General features: G+C 38.8%; 1 long non-coding RNA gene across 17 annotated transcripts in view; it reads left to right on the top strand.

The window, feature by feature from the left end:
- The window catches only part of LOC102399157, a 70,457-nt gene that overhangs the window by 20,002 nt on the left and 23,622 nt on the right, over positions 1-26,833 (top strand). For all 17 annotated transcript variants that reach the window (XR_003106840.2, XR_003106841.2, XR_006548530.1 and 14 more), the window contains one exon: positions 3,957-4,039. This is a non-coding gene — a long non-coding RNA (uncharacterized LOC102399157). The remainder of the gene's footprint in view (positions 1-3,956; positions 4,040-26,833) is intronic.

The raw sequence follows: 26,833 nt of genomic DNA, 5'->3' as shown, positions 1-26,833 counted from the left end.
CATAAATTTTCAGTTATTCACTACTAAACTTTGCTTATTGCACCAGTATCCTTGGCTGTACCTCATGTTTCCTAGCACTGTCATTTAATGTTCAGCTCCTTCTGCTTCACTCTTTTTGCATTTCACAAAGTTGATTCCTCAATGCAAGGATTTAAGTGACTTAACTCACCCCTGCTTAGGTAGTCAGTTTTTGAGTCATGTAATGACACAGCACTTGGGTAGTGTGTCTCACACCTGGTACATTCTGCTCTGGATGACAGGATAGGTCATACACTAAAATTCATTGCTCTCTGAGACTGCCTCATCTCCAGAGCTCTATAAGTGGAGCAGGTTGCCTTGGATGAGACTGAGTGTAGCCACCACTTGATTCAGGTGTGTTGCATTTCTATATCTTGGACCACTAAGCCCATGTGACCCTCATCTCATTTTCTCATTTCTAAAGATACTTCTGTTTATACTTTTCCAGCTCTTACTTAAGCAGAAATGTTGGAGAGTAAGTCTAGCCAAATGCTACAGTCTGAAGTGATATCATGAGGCCACTTTAGAAATTTCCCTGCCAATTTTAGAAGTATCCACCTATCTGTGATCTTTTTGACCTCTTTAGTTTCTCTGTTATGATTGTACCAAAACCTAACTTCATTGGATGTGTGGTCCTGTGACAATAACTTTGTCACAGTTCCTGTAGGCCCTTAACATTCTAGCCTGAGTTGTAGTGGGTCTGTCTATTCTCTGCCCCACCACCAAGTAATAACCAGGTCTAAATATTTTACTTCCTGCCAAAGTTCTGGTTATGTATCCCAACTCTACGTTATTTTCTAAATTACATAGGATTTCTGGTTTCAGGAAATAAGACCTAGCACCTACACGAGTGCCACCTCCCCTTTATTCATAAACACATACACTGACAGATTTCCAGTGCCCCAAAAGCTTTCTTTTAATCATATACTCACATGATATACTATTTTATGTATTTCAAGCAATTGTATTTTAGGTGAGTGTGTATTACAGGGTGCAGAAGGTGGTCAATTTTTCAATTATTTAACTCTGTGGACTTTTGACTATCTAGTTTTCACACTGATAAAGGTAACAACTAACAGAGTTCTTACCAAGTTCTAGGTACCATTCTAAATTGTACATAAACATGGCAGACACATTATACTGTGGGAAGAAAAATGTTTGCATACATGAAGAAGATAGATTAAAGAATATGTAGTCGTTTGCAAAAATAAGAACTTAAATGCATTTTTCATTTTATAACATCATTAAAAACTTCACATTGAAAATAGTTTTTAAGAAAGACACAGGATTAGCTCAAGATATAGACATTTAACATATAGATACACAGTAAGATATCCACAGTAAGGAAGATAGAGATTTCATAGGAATCTTACAATAATGTGGCATCAAATTATATCTGTGGTGGCTCTAGGCACTTAAGCACATTGAGTTTGTAGACCTTTTCCATTGTGCTGTTGACTTGAATTAGCTATTTGATCTGCTATTCTACATTCTATTCTCCTCTCTACTCTTTTTTTTCTTCCTCCTGAATGACTTTGCCACTACCCTACTTTGATGAGGCTTTCAGCTTCAGCTTTCACTGGTAATGACCTAGTTTTCATTGTTTCTACTTAAATTCCAAAGAGTGAGAATGTAATTGGCCTCGTTTGTTTTTATTTGTGCAGTGCCTTTTCATGTTTAGGCATGTCATAAGCTGCTGGCAATGTATGGATCGGTCCCATCAACTGTGCTCAGTGGAGAGGACGTAACACTAGATAATGTGAAACAACAGCTGGTCATTAGGGCTATGCTACAGCTGTGACCATAGATAGGGTGGTGGTGTTGAGAAGGATGTGAGAGTATATTTGTAAGAGCCTGAACACTGGACACATTTAGTCCAATGGTTCTCAAACTTAGTAAACTATGATCTAATCCATGTTATTCTATGCCTATTAGAATGGTAACTGAGCACCATGTCTAGCTACGACAGAGATACAGTCATGCTTTCCAGGGTCAGCACCTCATGGTTATTTCGGAATTTGCACATCATTGTCAGAAGAGAAATAACTGTCAAACCCTAGTTTCCTTATTTTTTGTAGTTGCTATAATACAGCCACTACCAATTGCCTCAGTGCTTCACCCTAAGTGGGTATATGTATGAGTCACAAAGGCAATTATCTAATTAGAGGCTTTGGTACAACATAACCTGGACTTCTAAAAGACATTGAATCCTGGTGTCTGGAGGAAATTGTGTATGATTTTTCACCTTACTGTCATATTCTAACAACTTCAAATGTTTTATATTTCTGCTGGGGGTCTGTTTCATGCGACTATATTTCTGATACAAATTTCTGAACTATATTGGCTCTTTTTGTCTCAAGAAATGAAAAATCACTTAGCCTATCTCATTAACAGGGGTTTATTGTATATAAATATGTTGAACAATGTGGAATATGGGGCTTTAATGGAAATTTAAATATAGGAACAACATTGATTATGGGAACTGGATTCAAACATCTCTGGATTTGAACCTTAACAGCAGGTTAAAGTTCATTCATTAAGGTTTGGTTCATTACTCTTATGCTACATCATTGATATCACTCAGCTACTCTGCATTTGCTATTCCTCCTAGGTCAGTGCTTCTCTATCAGAGCTGTACATTAGAATCAACTGAGGAACTTTAAAAATAAACCAGGGTAGAATACTGTGATTTAGTTGCCTTGGGCATCAGTATTTTTAAAGTCCCTTATTATTGTTCATACTTCTTTTGCTATTCACTGACTTCTCGATCTTTATTTTGCTACCTTCCAGCTTCTGTACTTGTGGGTATTCGTGCATTGCATTTACCTTGTAAATTAGCCTTCTCTTGGCCTTCATGCACTCCCTTAGAAGCTCTTAGAGAAGAGTCTATGGACATGACAGAAAAGTTAAAGTACCTATTGCAAGAGTAAAATTTTCTGTAAAATTCCAAATAGCAAATATATGAGGCTTGTGGGCCACACAGTCTGTTGTAGCTATTCACTCAGGGAATCAACCAGAGACAGCAAATGCAAAATTTGTCTGCAGCCAGGTTTGACCCATTGGCTATAGTTTGCTGACCCCTGTTCTGTTCCTTCCTTGTTCATAGCAAATCTTGTTTTATTCTTTCGCAGTTTGATTGATTCTACTTAGCTGCTGATCTCCAATTCATCATTAACTTGAATTTAAGAATTTCTTTGTAAAATTCTGCTTCATTTAAAAAAAAATAAACTCACTTAAGAATAGTTATTGTGAATAGCATCTGATTTATAAATTCATTTGGAAAGAATTAATATGCTTGTAACAGTTCTTCTAGAGACATCTAGTCAAGTTTTTTTTAATGTCCTAATAATCATAATTTTCATCACATAGATTCCCCCCAATATTTGTTATGTTATTCCTTAGGAATTTTATGCCATATGTAGCCAAAATTTTTTATTAATTTTAATAGCTGGTTATTTTTCCTAGCTTATTTAAAAATGGAAGTACTTTTTTTTCCTGGTTATAAAATAGAGGTACTATTATTTTATAACCAATTCAGATAATACAAGGATATAAAGAATGCAGTTAAGCTGTAATCCCATCATTCAACTAAAATCACTGTTAAATTTTTGGAGTATAGACATGAATGTCTTTGATGTTATTGAGCACATATTTTCTCTAATTATGCCTCCTGTTCAGATTTTGTCCTGATTAAACAATTTCATGATTGTAATTTGGCTACAAACAAAGAATATGCTCCTTGTGTGGAAATAAATATTCTGGTTAGATAGATGGGTATGTTTCTTGTAGTAACTTAAATTGGCATGTTGAAGATTATTTACCTCTCATTATATGTTAGCTATGATGATTATCCTTGTAATTTATCTTTGTACAGTTGACTCATTGTTTCCTTAACAAGCATAATTTTTAGTCACAGAAGTTGCAATGGATTCTTTCAGGGCCCTTAAGCCTGGTTTGTTTCCATGGAAAAGAGCATGACAAAAGACTGAGTGTCGACATGTCCCTGGCAGCAGGCATGAACGTAAGTATGCATTTGGAGAAGTATTGGAGAATATGGTAAAAATCAGTGGTTATAGCTTGTTAGGAGAAACTCCCTCATTTTCTAATTGTACCTAGAGAATTACTTTAGTCAATTCAGATACAGCAGCATGTATATGGTTTGTCTTGTTCCTGAGGCACAATTGCTGGAGGTTGGCTACAGTGGGCCACCAAAGGATTTTTACCCTTGTTGAAGTCATTCAGCTGATAGCTTACAGTGAACAGTGCTGAAGTTCGTGGTCTCCAAAGGAGAGGAATTCACTCTGGGACCAAAGATGGGGGTCTCAGTCACTCAGAGCTTGGTGCAACAGTTTTATTAAAGTAACAGTGATAGAGAAAGCCTCCAGCGAAAGGCACCAGAAGGGGGTAGGAGAGTACCCACCCTCACTAGTTTAAGCAAGGCATTATATACTTCTCAACTAGCTGCTGAGAATATATAAAAGGAATACCTCAAGGTTGTAAGAGTTCCACCACACCCTTTCCCAAGGCATACATCCTGAGATAACTTGCATACAAGATTAGCCAGGGCACAAGATTAGCCAGGTACTATGGTTCCAGGAAAGATACACTGTTGATGTGTAATCAGGGGTACAAGTCTTAAGAAACAGGTTCCCAGGCAAGATTTTTTACAATTACAATCACTAACATAGAGTCTAAGAAAGGCATAGCCATGAGTAAGCTGTATTATTGTGCTGTGTAATCATTAGTTCCAGACCTAAAGAAAGACCAGGTCTCAAGCGAGATATATTGTTGCAATACCTGTTCAGAGGCTTAAAAGAAGCATCTCCTACATGACTAAGGAAAAAGATTGTGAAAAAGAATGTTCACCTCCTTAAAGGGGCCTTGACTCCGTATCAACCAGTCTCAGTTAACTCTCTCACAACTAGAGAGGATTACATGAAATATTTGTAATTGAAAGGTATGCATACCTGCTTTTAGTAGCCTGGAACTTGATAGTAAAGTCATTAACTGAAAGTGGGATATAAGATATTTTAACTGCAAATAACAATTTAATATCTAAAAAGAACTATCAGTAAGAAGAAGAGTGTCTCACTGGGAACAAGTTTAGGAAACAAATATACTTTTTTTTTTTTTTCTTTTAGGGTAGAAACGAGCCCTCTCAAAAACAAAGCAAGACAAACCTGCCTAGCTGGGAAAGTGCATTATTTTGCTTAAACACCAGCTTGACATTTTGTTCTAAGTCAGAAATAGTTACTAAGTTGTAAGTTATATGATAGATGTAGCCTCATTTATTGATAGTTCTAATCCAGTGATTTAATTATAACCAAAAAATCTACTTGTTAAAATGTAAATATATTTAATTCTTGGTTGTAAAATGCATTTTGAAACATCAAGGAAACCACAGGTGGCCCGTATGATTTGGCTACTTAATATCAAAAAATGGATGATGTGTTGGGAGTCACTAGATCACAGGATTCAGCATAAGGTTATGGCTAAGATAGTAAGGATATGTAGCCTTTCTAAAATTAGCATAAGGAATTTTATGGAGAAGTCCTATGCAGGCTTCCTTCTGCTTCCTCCCTCCCCTGAGCAGTCACACAGAGCATCCCCAGCAATAGAAGCACAGTAACATGTGTGCAGTGTTTCTGCCAGGGAAGCCTGTTATGCAACTCAGCAACCAAGGCTTTTATTGTGTGCTGGTCATGTAGGCCCTTTCTGATTAGCATGTACCAAAATTCCAGACTTCCAGAAGGAAAGTAGATATTCACTGTGATCCACATTATTTTTATAAGCAATTTAGGCATAGTGAGCCACCCTTATCAGTTAGGGAAAGTTTGCTATCAGTGTAGGGAACTGTTTACCAGTAAAGTTTCCTGGTGCCACCCAAGGGCCAGCCATGCAAGCAGGCCATTCTGAGTAGTTTCCTGAAGACTGCCTTCCTTTTAGTAGTTTTAGGCCTGCTATGTTAACTCTTTTCTGTGTACTTGGGCTGAATCTATAATAATAGATCAAAATTAGAGCATTTGATAATTGATCACATTCAGACTCAGCTTAAGGGAAGAAAGAGGGCCCTTTGATAAGAGTGAGTTTAAATATATGATTTCTGTTCTCTTTGGGGACATGTAAAATTTTTTGATGTTTTAGGTTATGTCAAAGGGTGACTTAAGCTTACTTGTATTTTATTTATTTTTTTTTAATTTTAATTGGAGGCTAATTACTTTACAGTATTGTGGTGGTTTTTGCCACACATTCACATGAATCAGACATGGGTGTATGTGTGTTCCCCATCCCGAGCCTCCCTCCCACCTCCCTCCCCATCCTATCCCTCGGGGTCATCCCAGCGCACCAGCTCTGAGCACCCTGCCTCATGCATCGAACCTGGACTGGCGATCTGTTTCACATATGATAATATACATGCTTCAATGCTATTCTCTCAAATCATCCCACTCTCACCTTCTCCCACAGAGTCCAACGGTCTGTTTTTTACATCTGTGTCTGTTTTGCTGTCTCGCATTATAGCGTCGTCATTACCATCTTTCTAAATTCCATATATATGCATTAATATACCATATTGGTGTTTTACTTTCTAACTTACGTCAATTTGTATAATAGGCTCTAGTTTCATCCACCTCATTAGAACTGATTCAAATGTATTCTTTTTAATAGCTGAGTAATATTCCATTGTGTGTATGTACCACTGCTTTCTTATCCATTTGTCTGCTGATGGACATCTAAGTTGCTTGCATGTCCTGGCTATTGTAAACAGTGCTGTTATAAACATTGGAATACGCGTGTCTCTTTCAATTCTGGTTTCCTCGTGTATGCCCAGCAGTGGGAGTGCTGGGTTGTATGGCAGTTCTATTTCCAGTTTTTTAAGGAATCTGCACACTGTTCTCCATAGTGGCTGTACTAGTTTGCATTCCCACCAACAGTGTAAGAGGGTTCCTTTTTTTCTGTACCCTCTCCAGCATTTATTGTTTGTAGACTTATTAATAGCAGCCATTCTGACTGGTGTAAGATGGTACCTCATTGTGGTTTTAATTTGCATTTCTCTGATAATGAGTGATGTTGAGCATCTTTTCCTGTGTTTGTTAGCCATCTGTATGTTTTCTTTGGAGAAATGTCTGTTGAGTTCTTGGGCCCATTTCTTGATTGGGTTGTTAATTTTCTGGAATTCAGCTTCAGGAGCTGCTTGTATATTTTTGAGATTAATTCTTTGTCACTTGCTTCATTTGCTATTATTTTCTCCCATTCTGAAGGCTGTCTTTTCACCTTGCTTATAGTTTCCTTCGTTGTGCAAAAGCTTTGAAGTTTAATTAGGTCCCATTTGTTATTTTTTCTTTTATTTCCATTACTCTTGGAGGTGGGTCATAGAGGATCCTGCTATGATTTATGTCAGAGTCTTTTGCCTATGTTTTCCTCTAGGAGTTTTAGTTTCTGCTCTTACATTTAGATCTTTAATCCATTTTGAGTTTATTTTTGTGTATGGTGTTAGAAAGTGTTCTAGTTTCATTCTTTTACCAGTGGTTGACCAGTTTTCCCAGCTCCACTTGTTAAAGAGATTGTCTTTTCTCCATTGTATATTTTTGCATTGTATATATTGAAGAATCCTTGCATCCCTGGGATAAAGCCCACTTGGTCATGGTGTATGATCTTTTTAATATGTTGTTGGATTCTGTTTGCTAGAATTTTGTTAAGGATTTTTATATCTATGTTCATCAGTGATATTGGCCTGTAGTTTTCTTTTTTTGTGGCATCTTTGTCAGGTTTTGGTATAGGGTGATGGTGGCCTCATAGAATGAGTTTAGAAGTTTACCTTCCTCTGCAATTTTCTGGAAGCATTTGAGTGGGATAGGTGTTAGCTCATCTCTAAATTTTTGGTAGAATTCAGCTGTGAAGCCATCTGGTCCTGGGCTTTTGTTTGTTGGAAGATTTTTTTTTTTTAATTTTATTTTATTTAACTTTACAATATTGTATTGGTTTTGGGAAGATTTCTGATTATGGTTTCAATTTCCGTGCTTGTGATGGGTCTGTTAAGATTTTCTAAGAATTTGTCCATTTCTTTCAAGGTGTCCATTTTAATGGCATATAGTGGCTGATAGTAGTCTCTTTTGATCCTTTGTATTTCTGTGATGTCTGTTGTGATTTCTCCATTTTCATTTATAATTTTCTTGATTTGATTCTTCTCCCTTTGTTTATTGATGAGTCTGGCCAATGGTTTGTCTATTTTGTTTATTTTCTCAAAGAACCAGCTTTTAGCTTTGTTGATTTTTGCTCTGGTCTCTTGTTTCTTTTGCATTTATTTCTGCCCTAATTTTTGTGATTTCTTTCCTTCTACTAACCCTGGGGTTCTTCATTTCATCCTTTTCTAGTTGCTTTAGGTGTAGAGTTAGGTTATTTATTTGATTTCTCTCCTGTTTCTTGAGGTAGGCTTGCATTGCTATGAACCTTCCCCTTAGCATGGCTTTTGCTGAATCCCATAGGTTTTGGGATGTTGTGTTTTCATTTTCATTCCTTTCTATGCATATTTTGATTTCGTTTTTTATTATTTCTGTGATTTGTTGGTTATTTAGAAGCATGTTGTTTAGCCTCCATATGTTTGTATTTTTAATATTTTTTTTTTCTGTAGTGGACATCTAATCTGACCGCATTGTGATCAGAAAAGCTGCTTGAGATGATTTCAATATTTTTGAATTTACCAAGGCTAAATTTTTGGCCCAGGGTATGATCTATCCTGGAGAAGGTTCTGTGTGTACTTGAGAAAAAGGTGAAATTCATTGTTTTAGGGTGAAATGTCCTATAGATATCAATTAGGTCTAACTGGTCCATTGTATCATTTAAAGTTTGTGTTTCCTTGCTAATTTTATGTTTAGTTGATCTATCCATAGGTGTGTGTGGGGTATTAAAGTCTCCCACTATTGTGTTACTGTTAATTTACCCTTTCATATTTGTTAGCATTTGCCTTACATATTGCAGTGCTCCTATGTTGGGTGCATATATATTTATAATTGTTAAATCTTCTTCTTGGATTGACCCTTTGATCATTATGTAGTATCCTTCTTTGTCTTTTTTTCATGGCCTTTATTTCAAAGCCTATTTTATCTGATAGAGTATTGCTACTCCTGCTTCCTTTTGTTCTCCATCTGCGTGAAATATCTTTTTCCAGGTCTTCACTTTCAGTCTGTATGTATCCCTAGGTTTGAGGTGGGTCTCTTGTAGACAGTATATATAGGGGTCTTGTTTTTGTATCCATTCACCCAGCTTTTGTCTTTTTTGGTTGGGGCATTCAACCCATTTACATTTAAAGTAATTATTGATAAGTATGATCCCATTGCCATTTACTTTGTTGTTTCGGGTTTGAGTTTATACACGCTTTCTGTGTTTCCTGTCTAGAGCAGATCCTTTAGCATTTGTCGAAGAGCTAGTTTGGTGGTGCTGAATTCTCTGAGCTTTTGCTTGTCCATAAAGGTTTTAATTTCTCCTTCATATTTAAATGAGATCCTTGCTGGGTACAGTAATCTGGGTTGTAGGTTTTTCTCTTTCATCACTTTAAGTATGTCCTACCATTCAAGTATTTTCTCATGCCCTTTCTTTTTGCCTTCTTCTGGGACTCCTATGATTCTAATGTTGGGGCGTTTAATGTTGTCCCAGAGGTCTCTGAGGTTGTCCTCGTTTCTTTTAATTCTTTTTTCTTTTTTCCTCTCTGCTTCATTTATTTCCACCATTCTATCTTCCACCTCACTTATATATATTTCTTCTGCCTCAGTTATTCTACTGTTGGTTCCTTCCAGAGTGCTTTTGATCTCAGTTATTGCATTATTCATTATTGATTGACTCTTTTTTATTTCTTCTAGGTCCTTGTTAAACTTTTCTTGCATCTTCTCAATTCTTGTCCCCTGACTATTTATCTGTAACTCCATTTTGTTTTCAAAATTTTGGATCATCTTTGTCATTATTCTGAATTCTTTTTCAGGTAGACTCCCTATTTCCTCCTTTTTTGTTTGGTTTGGTGGGTTTTTATCATGTTCCTTTACCTACTGAATATTTCTCTGCCTTTTCATCTTGTTTAGATTGCTGTGGCCTTTCTGTATGCTGGAAATTTTTGATTCCTCTTTATTGTGGAAGAATTTTTGGTTCCTCTTTATTCTTCCTTGTGGGTGGGGTTGGACGCGTGGCTTGTCAAGGTTTCCTGGTTAGGGAAGCTTGCACCAGTGTTCTGGTGGGTGGAGCTGGATCTCCTCTCTCTGGAGTGCAATGAAAGGTCCAGTAGTGAGTTTTGAGGTGTCTATGGGTTTGGTGTGACTTTTCGCAGCCTGTATTTTTGTTCCCAGGGTTATGTTCCTGTTTTGTTGCAGAATTAGCGTGGTATGTCTTGCTCTTAAACTTGTTGGCTCTTGGGTGGAGCTTGCTTTCAGCATAGGTATGGAGGCTTTTGGATGAGCTTTTGTCGATTAATGCTCCCTGGAGTCAGGAGTTTTCTGGTGTTCTCAAGTTTTGCATTTAGGCCTCCTGCCTCTGGCTTTCAGTCTTATGCTTATAGTAGCCTCAAGACTTCTCCATCCATCAAGCACTGATGATAAAACATCTAGGTTAATGGTGAAAAGATTCTCCACTGTGAGGGCCACCCAGAGAGGTTCACAGAGTTACATGAAGAAGAGAAGATAGAGGATGGAGATAGAGGTGACCAGGAAGAGAAGAGGGGGAATCAAAAGGACAGAGAGCAGTCTAGCCAGTAATCAACTCCCTATTTGCTCTCCACAGTCTGGAACACTCAGAGAGTTTCACGGAGTTCCACAGAAAACAGTAGACAGAAGAAGGTGATAGAGGTGACCAGGAGGAGAGGAGGGGGGAGTCAAAAGGAGAGAGATCAGTCTAGCCTGTGATCAGTTCCCTAAGTTTTCTCCACAGCCCACAACACCCAAAGAGATTCACAGAGTTAAGTAGAGAAGAGAAGGGGGAGGAAGGAGATAGAGGTGATCTGGGGGAGCAAAAGGAGAGTCAAAAGGGGAGAGAGCAATCAAGCCAGTAATCACACTCTTAAGTAAAAATGGATACAGAAGATTGGATTCTTAAGGGTACAGAATTGATAAGAAATACCAAAAAACAAAGATTAAAAATCTAGAGTAGAGTTTAGACTCTCAAAAATGCAATATGTTTTTTAAAAATCACAAAAGGTATATAAAAAAAATGAAATTTGCTTTAAAAATAGGATCTGCTTTTTTTTTTCAAGATAATAGTAGGTTTTAAAAATGAAAATTAAAGGAGTAATAAATAACTTTCAAAAAATTAAAAATGATAATAGTAAAATATATCTAGGGATTTCTCTGGCACTGTTGAGGGCAGTGTGTGGTCAGTTCAGTTTCAGGTAATTCTTTGTTCCACCTTATACTTCTTCTCAAGGTCTATAGGTCCCTTCCAATGTAGCCAGTGCTAACTATAGGCTTTTAATCTGTTGCACCTGTCAGTTCCAAAGCAGTTCCCTCTTCTTTATTTTGGCTTCCTCTGTTTGCAAGTCTCTTCAGTATCTAACTTCCACCCTGACACAAGGGGGCGAAGGTGGTCATTTATTTGAGCTCACTTGTTCAATTGTGCTGCTGGGAGGGATGAACATTGCAAACAAATATCACTGGTGTGTTTGGGGAGTGCTTGCAGTATCTTGGCCACACTAGGCTTGCCCTCACTCACGGCGTGTGTGCTTTCTCCGTCTACACTGCTCAGGCTCCAAGTTGCTCTGCTGGGGAACTGTCTAAGGTGGGCCCTGGGTTGCGAGCACTTCCCAGGTCTAAGCCGCTCAGGTTCAGGTTCCCGGGTACTCCACAAAGGCACAAACTGTGTTTGACCTGCATTTTGTGCCCTTCGCAGGTCTGAGCAGCTCAGGCGACCAGGTGCTTGGCAAGCACACTCGCCCCAGGTACAGTGTGTCTTATCACCTTCCCGGTCCCAGCTGCTTGGTTTCCTGGGTACGCTGTCTCAGATGAGCCATGTGTCTCCTCTGGAGAGTTGATCTCTGGCTGCGAGCCTCCTGGCTGATGTCAACTGTCCAGGATCCCTGGAAGGCTTGGTTAGCAACTGGAGGCCTGCTTGTAGTTTGGTAGGGAATGCTGTCTCTGGGGACAAGTTTGCCCCTTTCCGGCTCTGGCTGCCACCACCACCACCACCGGTGGGGGATGGGCCAGTCTGCAGTGGGCTAACTCTCCTCTGGTATTTGCTCAGTCCTTTGTTCTGTGAGCAGTCCGGCAGTGCCTTAGGTTAGAGCTTTTCATGGGAATGTTCTCTCTTTCTCTTTCCTCTTTTTTTTTTCCCTCTCTGGCTATCCCATGGTTTGGGTTGCTATCTCAGGTTAGCTCCCTCAGATTGCCCTCAGGGCATTCAGGCCCCATCCTTATCCTAAGCAGTGCAGCCGGTGCCTCCCTGTTCAGTCCCCGCTTGCTGGCGGTGGATGCAAGCATCTCGGGTACTTCTCCGCTGGGAGTTGCCATTAGGCACATAATCTGTGGGTTTTATTTATTTATTTTTTTCCTCCCCACAGACCTGCCGGTGAGAAGGTTTCCTGTTGTTTGGAAACTTCTCCTCTTTTAAGACTCACTCCCCAGGACGGTTATCCATCCCTAACTCTTTTGTCTCTCTTTTTATCTTTTATATTTTGTCCTACCTCCTTTTGAAGACAATAGGCTGCCTTTCTGGGGGTCTGGTGTCCTCTGCCAGCGTTCAGAAGTTGTTTTGTGGTATTTGCTCAGCGTTCAAATGATCTTTCAATGAATTTGTGGGGGAGAAAGTGGTCTCCCTATCCTATTCCTCTACCATCTTAGGACAGCCCCCAGTATTTTAAACAAAATCTTTGATATATTGACTTTTTTTATTTCCCTTTTTCCTCATCATACTGTTGCAAATAGTTAACTGAGAGAAGTATGTTAATTTAAAAAATTGGGTGTCATTCCTTCCCCACACATTAATTTGGAAATTGGTCTTCAAGGAACCATTCTTTATGAAAGAAGCCCAAGGGAATAGTTAAGTTTTGTTCTATGGTTTCACATGAATTTAATTAGAAAACAGAGTTACAACAGTTTAAAGTAACAGGCCTCTCCATTTCAGAAGATTTAAAAACTGATTGTGCCAGATGGGCATAATTCAAGCAATACTATTTTTTTCCCTTATCAGAAATTGAAGAACTTGCTATAACCCCTTTGATGCATTTTTCTGCATCAAAATTTAAAGTGTTGAAGTTTGTCTAGACACAGAATGTTCACATTATCTTTTTTTTTTTAAAGTTTTTAAAAATTTATTTTTCAGTTGGAGGATACTTGCTTTCAAATATTGTGTATATTAGTTATCTTTTGAGACGGGTGTACATAAGTAATTATTATTTCTTCTGGGGTGTTTGGTTTCTTTGATTTTTTTTTTCTTAATGAAAACATACTATGTTGGAAAAAGTCAGTAATTTAGTTAGTTGGTAGGTTGACAGTGAGAGGTTGATACTGTTCTGACACTAGCTTGCTGACTCTCTGACACCACCTGGCTTTAATTAAATTCTGATGCTAACTACCTCAAATTAACACCTGATCCGAAAAGTGTTTGTGAAGACCGCATTCCCTTTAATAATTCTTAGGGCAACCTAACCTTCTGACTAGTGAGCTAAATCTAGGGATTCCTGTGACCATCTTGGGTTTGTTAATTTGGGAGAATAATTTCCAGAACTCCCTGAAAGTACTATAATTATATTTACAGTCTTATTATAAAGGATACAACTCAGGAGCAACCAAGTGAAAAAGATACATAGGACAGAGTCTTGGAGTTTCCATGCCCTCGCCCCTTGGGCTCAGGATATGTCACCTTCTTGGCACATCAAAGTGTTCACCAACAAGGGAGCTCCTTGAGCTCTGGGTTTCTAGAGTTTTATTTCGGTCTTACTGGCCACTTAGTTCAGCCTCCAACCCCTTTGCTCTCTCTGCAGGTCTTAGAGGATAGGGCTGAAAGTTCCAACAATCTACTAGTACGCTTAGTTTTCCTGGCATGGCACTTCCCTCTCTCTGGAAACTAAGAGCCCATTTTGAGTCACTTTGTTAGCATAAATTCAGGTGTGCTCAAAAGGGACTTCTTATGAATAACAAAAGAACATTCCATCACTCAGGCTTTTTGGGAGATCTGTGCTTCGAACAGGGTTTAAAGACCAGATTTATTATACATTTTTATATTTTATCTCTATTTTTGTAAAATTTTTGTTACAAGGAGCACAAATGATAGATCCAATGAGGGGATCATAATTTTCAAGGCTGCAGAGGATCATAGGCAGTAAGGGAGGTAAGAATTTTACTGGAAACCAGCCAAAGGAACTGGTGAATGGCTGAGCCTCTGGTGTGGTAACTAGGAGGCCACCAGGAAATGGAGGAATCTGAAGAAATCCTTTATTTATTTTTTAAATAGGGCATATTCTGCATTTTTTTTTCCTTTGGCCACTCAGCATGGCTTGTAGGATATTAATGCCCCAAGTAAAAGTGAAAGTGAAGTCACTCAGTCGTATCTGACTCTTTGTGACCCCATGGACTGTAGCCTACCAGGCTCCTCCGTCCATGGGATTTCCCAAACAAGAATACTGGAGTGGGTTGCCATTTCCTTCTCCAGGAGATCTTCCCGGCCAAGGGATTGAACCCAGCTCTCCTGCATTGCAGGCACACGCTTTACCATCTGAGCCACCAGGGAAGTCCATTTTAATGCCCCACCCAGGGATCCAACTCAGGTCCTTGGCAGTGAAAGCACAGAGTCCTAACGACTGGACTTCCAGTTCTTGTTGTTATTCAGTCATTCAGTCATGTCCGATTCTTTGTAACCCCATGGACTGCAGCATGCCAGGCTTCCCTGTCCTTGACCATCTCCTGGAGCTTGCTCAAACTCAGGTCCGTTGAGTTGGTGATGCCATCCAACCATCTTGTCTTCTGTGGTCCCCTTCTCCTCTGGCCTTCAATCTTTCCCAGCATCAGGGTTGGCTCTTTGCATCAGGTGTCCAAAGTATTGGAATTTCTGCTTCAGCATCAGGCCTTCCAATGAATATTCAGTGTTGATTTCCTTCAGGATTGACCAGTTTGATTTCCTTGCTGTCCCAGGGACTCTCAAGAGTCTTCTCCAACACCACAGTTCAAAAGCATCAATTCTTCAGTGCTTAGCCTTTTTTATGGTCCAACTCTCACATCCATACATGACTACTGGAAAAACCATAGCTTTGACTATATGAACCTTTGTTGGCGAATTGATGTCTCTGCTTTTTAATATGCTGTCTAGGTTTGTCTTTGCTTTTCTTCCAAGGAGCAAGCGTCTTTTAATTTCATAGCTGCAATCACCATCTGCAGTGATTTTGGAGCCCAAGAAGATAAAGTCTGTCAGTGTTTCCATTGTTTCCCCGTCTGTTTGCCCATGAAGTGATAGGATTGGATCTTAATTTTTTGAATGTTGAGTTTTAAGCCAGCTTTTTCACTATCCTCTTTAACCTTCATGAAGAGGCTCTTTAGTTCCTCTTCACTTTCTGCCATAAGGGTGGTGTCATCTGTGTATCTGTGGTTATTGGTATTTCTTCCAGCAACTTGATTCCAGTTTGTGCTTCATCCAGCCCAGGATTTTGCATGATGTACTCTGCATATAAGTTAAATCAACAGGGTGACAGTACCTTGAGGTACTCCTTTCCCAATTTGGAACTAATCTGTTGTTCCATTACAGTTCTAACTGTTGCTTCCTGACTTGCATACAGATTTCTCAGGAGGCAGGTAAGGTGGTCTGGTATTCCCATCTCTTTAAGAATTTTCCATAATTTGCTGTGATCCACATGGTCAAAGGCTTTGGTATAGTCAATAAAGCAGAAGTAGATGTTTTTCTGGAATTCTGTTGCTTTTTCTATGATCCAGTGGATGTTGGCAATTTGATCTCTGGTTCCTCTGCCTTTTCTAAATCCAGCTTGAATATCTGGAAGTTCTCGGCTCATGTACTGTTGAAGCCTGGCTTGGAGAATTTTTCTTTGGGGCTGTTAACACCAGAGCTATTTTGGGGTGGATGGTGCCACTCTCGAGCCTCAAGATAAGGGATGTATGGTTAAGAGAAGAAATACAAATCCATATTCTATAAAGTTGAATAGACTAATTGCCTGATTAGGCCCTATCAGTTTCTATGTGTGAACACTGAGATCTAAGGGTTGGCTGTGGGTGGCTTGTCTGGCCTGCCCTAAGCTAGATTGAAAACTCAGGCAAACTGTATGAGCTCTTTCAGTACTTTTGCTTTTGACGTTTCAGGGATTTTGGAGTCTTGGCTTTTCATCTATTAAGAAACAATTAAGAGGAAGATAAGGAATAGCTGTGGGGTAGTCAGTATTTCCTGTCGTATAGTTTGATGCTGTTAGGTATTGTATTTGAGAGTTGATGGCTCATATGGTAAAGCGTCTGCCTGCAATGCGGGAGACCTGGGTTCAATCCCTGGGTTGGGAAGATCCCCTGGAGAAGGACATAGCAACCCACTCCAGTACTCTTGCCTGGAGAATCCCATGGATGGAGGAGCCTGGCAGACTACAGTCCACGGGGTCGCAAAGAGCCGAACACGACTGAGCTACTTCACTTTCACTTTTCATGTTCAGGTAAGGGAGATAGCTAGGAATAAGGGTTTGAGGGAAGAAGGGGAGGGATGGAAGATCTATCTGGAATCAGTTTCAAAGAAAACTGCATAGTGCTTTGAAGAAATCAGTCATCAGTCTGACATCATCACGTGATCTCAGTAGTGATCTCATATGAAGATCTCATCATATGATCTTCATATCATCTCATCTTCTTGGCAGGGCTCAGCCTCACCACTGCCCCCTTAATGCCCGTCCTGGTTCTGTGTGTTTTGGGAGCCAGTGATTGTGTACACTCTGAGTGAGTTCAAGTGCTAGGAGAGGGACTGCTTGTGGCTGCCATTTTAGGCCACCAAAGCAGTAGGGAAGGGGTGGTTTCCTGTGGAATGGGAATGTGATATCAAGCTGATGAGCAGCAGAGGAAGTATTTGGGGCAGCATGGAGGGAAGGATGCATATCTTGTAGAAATCAGGGGATACAGGTTTTTGTCACCTTAATGGGGGATCACCCCAGCTCTATTATACAGCCCTATTGGTACTTTGGCCACCTCATGTGAAGAGTTGACTCATTGGAAAAGACTCTGATGCTGGGAGGGATTGAGGGCAGGAGGAAAAGGGGACGATAGAGGATGAGATGGCTGGATGGCATCACTGACTCGATGGACATGAGTCTGAGTGAACGCCGGGAGTTGGTGATGAACAGGGAGGCCTGGCGTGCTGCGATTCATGGGGTCGCAAAGAGTCAGACACGACTGAGCGACTGAACTGAAACTAATACTAATTGAATAGTCTTCCCTCATAGCTCATAGCTCAGTTGGTAAAGAATCTGCCTGCAAAGCAGGAGACCCCGGTTTGATTCCTAGGTTGGAAAGGTCCCCTGGAGAAGGGAAATGCTACCCACTCCAGTATTCTGGCCTGGAGAATTCCATGGACTGTATAGTCCATGGGGGTCACAAAGAGTCGGACACGTCTGAGCGACTTTCACTCACTCACTCATTGAGTGAGTGAACTATAGTGAACTATAATCACTATAGTTATTAGCAGTGACTTTGAAAAAAAAATTATTCTTTTGCCTCTTCTCCGTTTCACTCCCAAGCTCTTCACTATGTTGAAAAAGGACCTCAGGGATGATCATCTCTATACAGAAAGTTCCAAACTTGAAATGCCTTCATTATTACATCTGAGAATCCTCTCCACTCTTCCTGGCTTCTCATTCCTGTGGGATTGATGTGCCAGCCTGTTTCCTAATAGTGTTTCCTTAGTACTTACCACTATTCAATTTGGGGGTTAATGGGAGAGGGATTACAATGGGTAATCAAGTCTGTTAAGATCTTAAAGATTTTTTTGTGGATTTCAACAGGCCTCAAAGAATCTTCCTGTCTGGTAGGTACAGGATACTTAAGCAACATACATAACTACAGACATTAGGTTGTAGGCCATCTGCTTCAGTAACTTGACTTTAAGCACTTTTTAGTTTCCATGTTTTACACTTGAGGATAAGGTTAAGAGAAGTTAACCTATTGAGAAGTTTCAGAGGCTACTGGAACTAATGTTCACTTAATAAAGGAAGCCAGAACTCTTTAAAGATGAGAATTCCCCTACTGGACAATAGGAAGCAACATTTGACATTTGTTCCCCAAGACAAGATTCTGGGTCCCCTGAGGGGTCTCCTATCATAGTATTGGTGAAATTCCAGCTGTCCCTAGGGATGGGATGTCTTTGAGTTCACTGTACTTTTCACTGGCTTCTGCTTACCAATGCCAGAAGGCTGTCCAGACAGATGCTGCTATGATGAACTCTTGGTGTTCATCTCAGGAGCTCACTGTCCTCACTGCACGTTTAACTAAATGCAGTAGTTCAGCATGGACTCTACAGTTAGGAAGTCTTGGATGAGACTCCAAAATAAAAGATTTAAGAAATCCCATACCTTATGTTAGGACTAGAGCAGGATGTAGTGAGATGGTTTAACTAGAAGGATGGTTGCGGGCATTGACCTCAAGAATCATCTGGAACAGGCTTGCAGTGAAGGCAACAAAGATTATTCTTGCTTTCGTTGGGAGGAGGAATGAGCCTGATACCTTTAGTTTGTGTTGTACTTAGCCCATGGAGTTTTGTGAGGCCCACAGACATTGATACAGGTAATCTTTTATCACTGCCAGAATGTCCACTGCACTTTGCCTTTATTACCCTGTATTGAATTACCCATCCTTTGGATGAGTTGCTTTCTGTGCTTAGTTTTTAAGGTTCCTTTGCACTTCCTGGTTCACATCTAACCATCAACCACATACTAAAAGCAGTCAAGAAAGGAAAGATTTGGTTTATTTTAAGCTTTTAAAATGACATACTGGCATAGATGGGAATAAAACCGGCTTCTGAATCATCAGTTTCAGATTCTAGCACACATACACAAAAATGGAGTTTTTAAGTGACAAGCATATGGTTTTGTACATGTGGGAACTATGAACAGGGTCAGGTTTCCACAAGGTGCAGGGGGAGGGGGAGATAAATACTTTTTATTGTATCCGTGGAGTATTGGTGGGATCCATGAATACACTTCCATGCCTGGCTTTTTCAGTGATTTGAAGGAGTACCATGCTGTGACATCATTGGAAGTGAAGGTTAGTTCACCTTTGCTGCTCCCTCTATATTGTGCTAGAGTGTGTGAACTAGAAACGTAGGTCTCATTATAGTTTGTCCTAGACCCCATCCATACAAAGGCCCTTTTCTAGAACCTCTCAGCATATTGTGAAATGCTTTCCATCATGCACCCCAGTACTTAGAAGAAACCAGAATTGCCTAATGATAGCTTTGCTCATACGTAACAATCTTTTAGATGGTGAAATTCTTTAATGCCTAGTTAGTAATAGTGCCTGTCTTCAATGAACTTGTTATCCAGAATAAACTAACATAATTTTGTCACCCATAGTGCTCCTACTCTTTGTGAATCACGTTTGCAATAGATTCTCCACCCGTTGGATCTAAGGGCAGTTTTCCTATAAGTGGACAAGAAGCTGTTGTATAGTGCTAGCACTTTTTGTCTTAGCTAACTAGGAGTCTGAATTTTGTGGTTCTCAACTATCCATGGATGGACTGGGTTGTATTTTCCCAGATAATCTCTGTTAATACTATTAGTAGCCATTGCTGTTCCTTTTAAGCATTCTACTGGCTAGATACATGTTACTTTAATTTTCATTAAGTTAAGGTTATATGGACAATTCCCTACATTGGTAGTATGGATGGGCTTTCTTGGTTTAAAAAAAAAATGTCTTTGAAATATTTGGTTCTTTGAAAGCACATAACCGCTTTTCTAGTTGTCCATCTCCTAAGTAAACTCCTGTACACTGCCGTGTTATAGACAGCCACTGCTGGGGAATTGGCTGTCCTGAGGGAGGATAAATGTCTTAGACGTGATGCTACTCCATTTTTCTAGTTTAATTGATTCTTTAGATGTAATGTAACACCCAACTAGCAGCTAAACTCAGCAAATCTTCCCATGCATATGATTGTAACAAATTTCCACTTTTCATTTCTCTATGGACAAATGAGCAAGAAAATCAAATGTAATGGCACAGTCTCATCCTTTGCAAATCTCTGGTGCAGAGCACCATGTTCCAAAGTTTAGCCCTAGTAAAATTTTTGGCAGAATTCTAATGCTTATTGAAAAACTCATTGTATTTTAAGGTCCTTTATTTCTCGGAACTATATATTCATGAGTATGTGTATAATAAGCCAGTCAGTGTTTTTTGGTGCAATGTTAATTTACCTGGTTGGGCTACTTCCATCTTGTGCAAATAGGCAGTACAGTCAAGTTGTTCAATAAAGTCACAGATTTGGCACCCATCTTTGAAATATTGAACCACTAATTGGAATTTGTAGTGCAATAATGTAGCCATTTGATATTACTAGGATCAGTTTTCTATGAGCAGTTTGGTCTTATCACTTTATGGCAGAGATAGCTATCCTTTACATTAAGTAGTGCTACTCCTGTAATATACCTAACAGTATGAATGTATGGAGTTTCCCAGTTGCCTACTCTCTCTGCTTTGCCCCTGTAGAGGTGATATTACAAGTCAACATCTCAGGGTCTCTTGCAGTTGCACTTTATTAGGATCCCTTGATTCTGTGCCAGTACAATAAGTTTTTTTTAACAGGAAAATTTGCTAGGTATCCTTAGGTGCCTGTGTGCTTTTTTAGGGAGTCATTTTTGTCTGAATATCTGGCAACTACCCATCATATCTTTTGTAAGTCTTGATAGATTTGGTGCTGTGTTTTGGACAAAAAGACCCATTACCATGGATTTGTATATTTTGTTTGTCCTTATAGTATTATCCTTTATAAGCTGTTAGATGAATTTTAAGAAAATTACTCCTAGTAATGCACTGCTTGCAGCGTTGGAGATCAGCATGTCAGTAATAAAGGCACTTGGTGGAGAAGCAGTCATATTATGTATGCTGTTGGTCCTTTATGCTGAACATTTCATAAACATATTTGATTTTTTACCATTATCATTTGCAAATTATTTTACAACACTGCCTTCTCCAACATATTGATAGCTACTTTTATCCTGGCATATTTCTAAATATTAGGTTTGGCACTGTCTCAGAGTTAAATGATATTTTGTACTAAATTTACCCACACTGCTATTTGTCAGGTGATGAGCTTGCATTCTAAGTTTGGTTCTGAAGGGACCTTTGACAAGTCAAATTACATAGGTAAATTTAGTTGTAAATATATGCATCATTCTCTGGGCTCCAATATTTTATGGCCCTTGTTTCATTATTAATTCCACTGCCTGTTAAATCTGAGTTACGTAATAGTGTGACATTTTCATAGGTTGTAATGGGCATTTCCAGATTTGTAACTCAACTGTAGACAAGTTGGAACTAATCCAAACTTGTATTCAGTTGGTACATGCATCATTGCCCTTTGGGAATGTAGATGGTTTGATGTTCATATAAATGTAGGCGGTAAGTGTCATCAGCAGTGCAGTTTAGTATCTCTGTTATGAAACCAAATATTGAGATTGGTAGGAATTTGGCGCCATCTTGTGGACACAAGATAACCACTATAATAGCTTTTATGTCATACCTCATTTGTCTACATGTCAGCACCCTTTGTGAAATCACTACAGACCAGAAATGCTCCCCAGTTTTTCAGTAACATTACAGTATGGTTCCTCCATTCTGAGTCACTGATATGTTTTAGGATTGTTGTTGAGTGTCTTTTATTGTTAGACATTTAAGTAATTTTAAGGAGTAACAGGGTTTTAAGGTCCAATAGTTTGTTAAGTTTGTGTTTTCTGGTTGTTGAAGATATTAATAAGGCTGTTTACTGGTCCCTTTAGTGTCTTATTCAACAATTTACAGTATACCTCTAAATGCTGTGTATTTCTTTGAACAAGAAGCAGTGATTGTAGAAATTTACCAGTACTTAATTTTCCACAGCTTGTATTGGTGGTATTGGTTGCATACTTCCCTTCAGGGATTATTACTCTCAATGTAATGCTCCACTGATGGTAAGAAAACAATAATATTGTAAGGTTCTTGAGGGCACTGTGATTCTCAACTGTGGTAGGTTATATATGGCATGCATATTATCTACAGTGTGATTTTCTTATTTGAGGATCACTTTGATCATCAGATATGTAAAGTAGTGGTCTTGCCAATTACTGTAGATACTCCATAACATGATAGGAGTGAGGTTTTAACTCCTATAACTCCAAGAAAAGTTAATTCAGATTTTACATGGTTTAATGGACAAAGAGGAGACGAAATGGAAACTCTGTTACTCAATTTACCCATAATATGATGCCTTTCAGATATGTTAGGTTTATCACTCTCATCAGAAACTTGGTCTCTTACTCTCTTCCAAAAATGGAAGTTGTTAATGGTAACTTCCATTAACGTCACAATCTAATAGTACTAAAGAGTCAAAAATATTTTTGTGTTGATTAAAGCTGTTTATTTCATTCTAAAGTCATTAACTTTATCTCCACATTCACTGAGGTATGTGACATTTTTAAAGTAGATTAGTGTATGTTTTGTGTTTGTTACAGTGGCTGTTTTCCTATAATTTTAGGTGTCTTGCTCCTGAATTTATGGAGGTTTTTGTGTCGGGAAATATTTCAAAGTTTGTTGTCGCCTTATGGACACAAAGGTCCCCTCTCCCCGCAAGACTCTAGTACTGTATTAATCCACAACATATCACCCTTTTGCTTACATCACAAGTATGGTTTTGATTGAGAGTACAGTAACCTAATGACTATGCAGTTAGCCAAAAATTCATTTGAGGAATTTCAAGGGTGCTTGTTTCATTTCTTAATTTTGTTCAATTATAGGTTCTGGCTTATAAAATATGACATCAGTGTTTGTGTGCAGTATAGTGTAGTGCTGATATACAATTGGTTTAATTCAATATCCTTACTTTTAGCTTTGTTACTCTGGTTTGTCACTAGCAATTTTAAAAATTTAATAACAAAATAAAAATACATGGATGATGTCTTTACATCAGGTACTAAGGACTGTGTTTCTCCTAAAACCAGTTGACGTCACTGGAGTACATTACTCCATATATGAAAAAAATTCCTAAAGGCGTATATTGTTAAAGACTTAATGTGCTATTCCAAAATTTCCAAGTGTTGTTATAATATACTTTTATTGTTCTATTATTGCAGTAACTTCAGCTTACTTTTGTTAAACATAACACTGCCCTAGTAAGCATATGCCCTGAGACAATCTGATATAAGTTCCAAAAAGGATAATATGTGTTAATGTTATATTTAACATTTAGTTATACCCTGTTTTCCAGATTATTACTTTAAAAAATTATCTAGCATCCATATATATAATGCAGTGATGAATGTTTTAATTTAGCTGGTATTATCTAGCAACGACTATTGTTTGCTAAACTACTTTCAGCTGTGTATCATTTGTTTTCAGAATTTTTTTTAATTTAAAAATTTATTTATTTATTTTAATTGAAGGCTAATTACTTTACAATATTGTAGTGGTTTTTGCTATACACCCACGTGAATCAGCCATGGGTTTACATGTGTACCCCATCCCAAACCCCCCTCCCACCTGCCTCCCCATCCCATCCCTTAGAGTCATCCCAGTGCACCAGCCCTGAGCACCCTGTCTCATTCATTGAGCCTAGACTGGTGATCTGTTTCCCATATGGTAATATGCATTCTTCAATGCTGTTCTCTCAAATCATCCCACCCTTGCCTTCTCCCACAGAGTCCAAAAGACTGTTCTTTACATCTGTGTCTCTTGCTGTCTCACATATAGGGTCATCGTTACCATCTTTCTAAACTCCATATATATGCGTTAATATACTGTATTGGTGTTTTTCTTTCTGACGTACTTCACTCTATATAATAGGCTCCAGTTTCATCCACCTCATTAGAACTGATTCAAATGCATTCTTTTTAATACCTGAGTAATATTCCATTGTGTATAAGTACCACAGCCTTTTTATCCATTCGTCTGCCGATGGACTCCTTGGTTGCTTCCATGTGCTAGCTCTTGTAAACAGTGCTGCGATGAACATTGGGGTGCACGTATCTCTTTCAATTCTGGTTTCGTCGGTGTATATCCCAAGCATTGGGATTGCTGGGTCATATGGGAGTTCTATTTCCAGTTTTTTAAGGAATCTCCACACTGTTCTCCATAGTGGCTGTACTAGTTTGCATTCCCACCAACAGTGTAAGAGGGTTCCTTTTTTTCCACACCCTCTCCAGCATTTATTCCTTGTAGACTTTTGGATAGCAGCCATTCTGACTGGTGTAAGATGGTACCTCATTGTGGTTTTAATTTGCATTTCTCTGATAATGAGTGATATTGAGCATCTTTTCATGTGTTTGTTAGCCATCTGTATGTTTTCTTTGGAGAAATGTCTGTTTAGTTCTTTGGCCCATTTTTTGATTGGGTCATTTATTTCTCTGGAATTAGTTACAGGAGCTGCCTGTATATTTTGAGATTAATTCCTTGTCCGTTGCTTCATTTGCTATTTTCTCCCATTCTGAAGGCTGTCTTTTCACCTTGTTTATAGTTTCCTTCATTGTGCAAAAGCTTTTAATTTTAATTAGGTCCCATATGTTTATTTTTGCTTTTATTTCCATTACTCTGGGAGGTAGGTCATAGAGGATCCTGCTGCAATTTATTTCAGAGAGTGTTTTGCCTATGTTTTCCGCTAGGAGTTTTATAGTTTCTGCTCTTACACTTAGATCTTTAATCCATTTTGAGTTTGTTTTTGTGTATGGTGTTAGAAAGTGTTCTAGTTTCATTCTTTACCACTGGTTGACCAATTTTCCCAGCACCACTTGTTAAAGAGATTGTCTTTTCTCCATTGTATATTCTTGCTTCTTTTGTCAAAGATAAGGTGTCCATAGGTACGTGGATTTATCTCTGGGCTTTCTGTTTTGTTCCATTGATCTATATTTCTCTCTTTGTGCCAGTACCATACTGTCTTAATGACTGTAGCCTTGTAGTATAGACTGAAGCCAGGCAGGTTGATTCCTCCAGTTCCATTCTTCTTTCTCAAGATTACTTTGGCTATTCGAGGTTATTTTGTATTTCCATACAAACTGTGAAATTATTTGTTCTAGTTCTGTGAAAGATACCATTGGTAGCTTGATATGGATTGCATTGAATCTATAGATTGCTTTGGGTAGTATACTCATTTTCACTATATGGATTCTTCCGATCCATGAACATGGTATATTTTTTCATCTCTTTGTGTCATCTTTGATTTCTTTTATCAGTGTTTTATAGTTTTATATATATAGGCCTTTCATTTCTTTAGGTTGATTTAGTCCTAAGTATTTTATTCTTTTTGTTGCAGTGGTGAATGGAATTGTTTCCTTAATTTCTCTTTCTATTTTCTCATTGTTAGTATAGGAATGCAAGGGATTTCTGTGTGTTGATTTTATATCCTGCAACTTTACTGTATTCATTGATTTAGTTCTAGTAATTTTCTGGTAGAGCCTTTAGGGTTTTCTATGTAGAGAATCATGTCATCTGCAGACAGTGAGAGAATTACTTCTTTTCCAATCTGGATTCCTTTTATTTCTTTTTCTGCCCTGATTGCTGTGGCCAAAATTTCCAAAACTATGTTGAATAGCAGTAGGAAGAGTGGGAATCCTTGTCTTGTTCCTGACTTTAGGGGAAATGCTTTTCAATTTTTCACCATTGAGGATAATGTTTGCTGTGGGTTTATCATATATAGCTTTTATTATCTTAAGGTATGTTCCTTCTGTCGTGCTTTCTGGAGGGTTTTTATCATAAATGGATGTTGAATTTGGTCAAAGGCTTTCTCTGCATCTATTGAGATAATCATATGGTTTTTATCTTTCAATTTGTTGATGTGGTGTATCACATTGATTGATTTGCGAATATTGAAGAATCCTTGCATGCCTGGGATAAAGCCCACTTGGTAATGATGTATGATCTTTTTAATATATTGTTGGATTCTGTTTGCTAAAATTTTGTTAAGGATTTTTGTATATATGATCATCAGTGATACTGGCCTGTTATTTTCTTTTTTGGTGGCATCTTTGTCAGGTTTTGGTATTAGGGTGATGGTGGCCATATAGGATGAGTTTGGCAGTTTACCGTCTTCTGCAATTTTCTGGAAGAGTTTGAGTAGGATAGGTGTTCAGTTCAGTCACTCAGTCGTGTCCGGCTCTTTGCGAACCCATGAATCGCAGCATGCCAGGCCTCCCTGTCCATCACCCAAGTCCCAGAGTTCACTCAGACTCAGGTCCATTGAGTCAGTGATGTCATCCAGCCATCTCATCCTCTGTCGGCCCCTTCTTCTCCTGCCCCCAATCCCTCCCAGCATCAGAGTCTTTTCCAATGAGTCAATTCTTCGCATGAGGTGGCCAAAGTACTGGAGTTTCAGCTTTAGCATCATTCCTTCCAAAGAAATCCCAGGGCTGATCTCCTTCAGAATGGACTGGTTGGATCTCCTTGCAGTCCAAGGGACTCTCAAGAGTCTTCTCCAACACCACAGTTCAAAAGCATCAATTCTTTGGCGCTCAGCTTTCTTCACAGTCCAACTCTCACATCGATGACCACTGTAAAAACCTTAGCCTTGACTAGACAGACCTCTGTTGGCAAAGTAATGTCTCTGCTTTTCAATATGCTATCTAGGTTGGTCATAACTTTTCTTCCAAGGAGTAAGCATCTTTTAATTACATCGCTGCAGTCACCATCTGCAGTGATTTTGG

This window comes from Bubalus bubalis, chromosome X (assembly GCF_019923935.1).
Source record: "Bubalus bubalis isolate 160015118507 breed Murrah chromosome X, NDDB_SH_1, whole genome shotgun sequence".
Lineage (NCBI taxonomy): Eukaryota > Metazoa > Chordata > Mammalia > Artiodactyla > Bovidae > Bubalus > Bubalus bubalis.
The sequence above is the reverse complement of the archived record's forward strand: the minus strand, read 5'-3'. Positions and strand labels throughout refer to the sequence as shown.